This window comes from Cnephaeus nilssonii (genome assembly GCF_951640355.1).
Source record: "Cnephaeus nilssonii genome assembly, chromosome: 1".
NCBI lineage: Eukaryota > Metazoa > Chordata > Mammalia > Chiroptera > Vespertilionidae > Cnephaeus > Cnephaeus nilssonii.
In genome coordinates, this window is record NC_137072.1 from 7,251,463 (window position 1) to 7,256,911 (window position 5,449).

Below are 5,449 nucleotides of genomic sequence, written 5' to 3' on the forward strand. Positions count from 1 at the left end.
ACGGCACCGCCTTCGCTCCAGCCCGGAGCCGCCTTTCTGCCTTCTCATGCTGGCCAGAGGCCCCCCGCGGCTGTGGAGGTGAGGAATGCCTGCGTCGTCACCATGGCAACGATGCAAGTGTCTGCTCCCCGCCTCTCGGTGCCCACGTATACAAATTAACTCACCATCTTTGTTGGGTTAATTTGTATACTCACTCCTGATTGGCTGGTGGGTGTCGTGAAGGTACGGCCAATTTGCATCTTTCTCTTTTATTAGTGTAGATTAGGGTTATCACCCAGATTAGAAAGACACGCCCTGGCCAGTTTGGCTCAGTGGATAGAGTGTCGGCCTGGGGACTGAAAGGTCCCAGGTTCGATTCCGGTCAAGGGCATGTACCTTGGTTGCGGGCACATCCCCAGTAGGAGGTGTGCAGGAGGCAGCTGATCGATGTTTCTCTCTCATTGATGTTTCTGGCTCTCTATCCCTCTCCCTTCCTCTCTGTAAAAAATCAATAAAAATATATATAAAAAAAAAGACACATTTGTTATCATGTACGTTTTAACTGAGAGTGTTCCAGTAGTATCAAACAATAATATACACTGTTTCTATTTCTGCTTATAGTAGAAATAAACATACGGTAGTTCACGCCTGCCTTAGGCTGATGTGAATGTGGATATTCTTGACCAAATATATCAGCATCTAAGTGAAATGACAAGGTAGCATCTAGGATTCCTACATCATGAGTAAATTAATATGTCTCATTCAAATATATGAGCTTTCATATTTGCTTGTGATATGTACATGATAACCTGCATGGTATTTTATTTAAAAAGGAGATAAACGGCCAAACATCATGTAGGTCACTGAGTGATAAGATTTGCACCTTAGGACAATAGCTCATCAATTTAGGGATAATGAACATCTTAAAGTCCTGGGAGCTCTTACTTGCCTTTACCTCATGTAAGGATTTTATCTCAGCTAATGCTTTGGACTTCATTGTTCATGATACCTGAGTTTATTTTATAGACTTTTTTCCCTCTTTTTCTTTTAAAAAATTAATAAATTTTAATTAAAGAAATTAAGTGGGAGGGAGAGATGGGGCGGGGAGAGACAGAGAGAATCATCGATGTGAAAGAGACACATCGATCGGTTGCCTCCCCCACACACCCCAACTAGGGCAGGGGATCCAACTTGCAACCCAGTAATCGAAACTGCACCCTGTGCATGGCTGACATTCTAACCACCGAGCGACACTGGCCAGGGCTTATTTTATAGATTTTGACTTCACTTCATGCCAATTATGTCTCCAAGTCATTTTACACAAAGATTTTTAAAATTAGCTGAAATCGGTTTGGCTCAGTGGATAGAGCGTCCGCCTGTGGACTCGAGGGTCCCAGGTTCGATTCCGGTCAAGGGCATGTGCCTTGGTTGCGGACACATCCCCAGTGGGGGGTGTGCGGGAGGCGGCTGATGAAAAAAAAAAAAAGATTTTTAAAATTATTTTCTGGAGGAGACGTATGTTGAAATTGAACTTTCTATACAATATTAGGGTGGGGAGAATCATTTCTAAAATTTAACCTTAAAATTACTTCTCTTTCTGATTGTTTAATCATTATTCAGAAGACCAATAGAAAAGAGTACTGTTCTTCAGCCAACTGCTGATTAGACTATAACAGGATATTTTCAATAGCTGAATCACTTTTGGTATTTTGGTATAAATGTTTGCATTTGTTGTGTCTCCGTATAGTCTTATTGGAAAATTATTGTTCTGGTCTTCCAGAACAAAATATATATTTCCTATATAAAAGAGAATTTTAAAAATAATTGTAAAATTAAATTGAAAAATAATTGTAAAATATTAAACTCACAAGGGAATGAATATTATGAATACTGTTAACACTTTATGAGAGTATATGACTCCATTGTACTGTTACAAGATATAATTAAGTGCAAAAAAGACCAAAGCCTCAAAATTTGAGGCAAACTTGTTATCATGTATTTGAAATAAAGACATTTTCTAGTTTAAATAAAAATTAAAAATAAAATCATATTTAAAAATACAAAATATACAGATGATTGCAACATTTGTTCTTTTTTATAGGGTCTTTTTCATATCCTCGTTGACTGCCATTTGAAGCAATGTGGTGGGAACTAAATTGGGCTAGTCACTATAACACTTTATCTAGGATTAGACAAATAAAGTGTGGAAAAATCTGTTCTTAAATGTTTTTTGTTAACAATGGTAATAGCATTAGTTTTTAATTTATTAAAATCACTTGCAGTTAGCATTATACATCTCCCATCACATTTGGACATTTCAATTTGCATAGATTTGAATGATTAATTTTGAGAAATTAAGCTATTGCTTTTTTAAAAAATATTATTATTTTTTATTGATTAAGGTGTTACATATGTGTCCTTATCCCACCATTACTCCCCAACCACCCACTCATGCTTTCACCCCCCTGTTGTCTGTGTCCATTGGTTAGGCTTATATGCATGCATACAAGTCCTTTGGTTGATCTCTCCCCCTAACCTCCACCCTCCCCTTCCTTCCCTCTGAGGTTTGCTTTTAACTTTCAACTTATATAAAATATTTTTCTGGCTAAATGTTGAAATGGACAAATGTAATAAATGCTTAGAGAAAAAGCAGAAGTTTCTTAAAGTTTGTTCTTATAAGTTGCTGTTTGAGAAAATATCAATTATGGAGGCAGGCATTTTAAAAATAAAGAAATCACTGCTTTAGTTATTTCTAAAATACATACATAAATAGGTATCCCCAAAAATATACACACACTTTAATAGCTGATAGCTCAATTTTGAAAATAAAATGTATTTTAACAAACACTGCCTTTAAAATCACCAAAGTGTGTGCACACATTTTTGGGACACCCTATGTATAATAAAATTTTTTAATACTTACATTTTAAAAAGGTGTCTACATATTTCAAATTATTAGCTAAAATTAGGTAAATTAATAATACTGTAAAGGTATGTTAAAAGAATAACAATAATGTTAGCTACAATTTATGAAATATTTACTTAATATTTAATGACAAGATCTGTGCTAGGCACTTGATATGGATTATTCCTAATACTAATAAGAACTGTGCAAGATAGATGGATTCAGCTTCATTTAAATTGTGGGAATTTAAACTTGGAATTTAAGTAATTTACCCAAGGAACACAGCAAAGGTGATGTCAAACTCAAGTCAACATCTTCAAAAAACCATTTTTTTCCACTGTGTAATATCAGAAGATGACATTAAATCATAAACAGAACAGTCACTTCTTTATCTTCCTTCTCCCATATTCTCCTATTAACATTAATTTAGGAAAATGGTTGTAAGACTAAGATGAATCAAATGTTTTCCAACATGAGTACCTTGGGTTTTATTCAGAAATATGGGCAGAGTTCTCAGGGCAACATTTAATATCTTGTATGACCCAAAGGTATTCTAAACCCCTAAGTTATACTGATGTGTGACTTCAGTCCTTGCCAAGATCTCTTTCTATGGACACCCAGGTTACAGAGGTGATGAGTAGAAGGTGGTGGTGGTGGTAGTGATGTGGCTTCCAGGATGCTCTACCAAGACTTACAGAGTAGCTCTCATATGAAAATCTAAATATTGGTTGCTATTTTAATTCAACCAAAAACTAAGGTAAAAAAATAGATTCTCTATTTAACTCATTACATTATTTGATAGTTTTAGGAAGCACACCATGATTTTAAGGGTTGCAAGATGCTAAGATAAATAGCAAAAGGAAATTACAGATGGGTCTTAATTGTTTCTTATTTTTCAGAATAAAAGGTAGTAGCTATCTTTTTCCTCAATAGGTTTTGAATGCAGTCCTAATTCAAAACAAGGTATATATTAACAACTCCATTATTCTCAAAATTTCCTACTGGTATCTTTTAATGAATAGAATATGATTAACAAAACATGACAAGGTGAGTAGATGTTGTGTAGAGTTATAACAATTTGCAAATACAGAAGATCCTTTAATCTAATTTTCTATCAAGTTATTTATTTAATTCTTATTTAGATTCTGGTGAAGTTTTAGAGATGTAAAATGTGGTGAATATGTATTTTGTATATTGAGTTTAATACATTAGATTATATTCTGATTAAGCCTGTACAAATTAGTATCTCATTTTTTTAACAGCAGAACTAGAGGCCCGGTACATGAAATTCATGCATAGGTAGGGTCTCTAGGCCTGGCCAGTGATCAGGGCCAACCTGCGGGGCGACTGGTGGGGTAGTCAGGGGGGCACTGCTGGCACCTGCCTTGGCCGGCTGGCTCTGCCCCCACTGCCGCCACTGCATGGCTACCAATGGGGTGATGGGCGGGGGGCGGGGGGGGAGTTCACTAGCACCTACTTTGGCTGGTCTGGGGCCTGCGGGCTGGGGGTAGCTCCTGAGTTGAGTGTCTGCCCCTGGTGGTTAGTGTGCATCATAGAGACCAGTCGTTCCACTGGTAGTTCCACCATTCAGTTGATTTGCATATTAGGCTTTTATTATATAAGTCTAGAGGCCCAGTGCACAAAATTCATGCACGGAAGTGGTCCCCTCAGCCCGGCCTGCACCCTCTCCAATCCAGGACCCCTTGGGGGACATCCCTCTCACAATTCGGGACTGCTGGCTCCTAACCGCTCACCTGCCTGCCTGCCTGATTGCCCCTAACCACTCTGCCTGCCTGCCTGATCACCCCTAACTGCCTCTGCCTCGGCCCCCGCCACTGTGGCTTTGTCCAGTAGGAGGACCAGACAACTGGAAGATGTCCGGTCGACCCAGTCTAATTAGTATATTACCCTTTTATTAGTATAGATGATATCATTAGAGAATATAAACCAGTATTGAAATGCTCACCAGCAAATCTGACACTCATTTGCAAAATGAATTGCAAATGGACCTTAATCAATATAAACACTTATTTCTTGTTATGAATAAGATAGAAAATCAGTCTAGGAATATATTAGTCACAAACACTATTCCTTTAATTCAAACATGTCCTCTCTTGTTTTTAACTGACAGCCTTCCTATCCTTTTTCCATCACCAATTTCACAACCAGGCAGTTGAAAGGATCAGTGCAGGTCCCCGAGAATTTCCCAGTTGTATTTCTCAATAAAACTTTAGAGCTTATGGAACCCCATGAGGGAAAATAAGGAAGCCCAAGGCTGCAGCACTGCACATATGAAAAAAAATTCACAAAATATTCCTGTGGCTTCCTCAAATTCTCATCTCCTCACTCCTTGGAGGTGTTGGAGAGCCCCAGTTATCTGGTTACTTTCGTTATTTATTGAAAAGCACTGTGGGGAGCATTGTGGTGCTCCCCATAGTGTTATTCAATAGATAATGAATTAATGAACAGAGTAGCAAAGAGAATTGTGCATCAGGAGGAAAGAAAAAGATATTTGTGTACACCAGAGAAGAGACTAGGAAGAAAAAAATATAGAGAAAAAGTTCC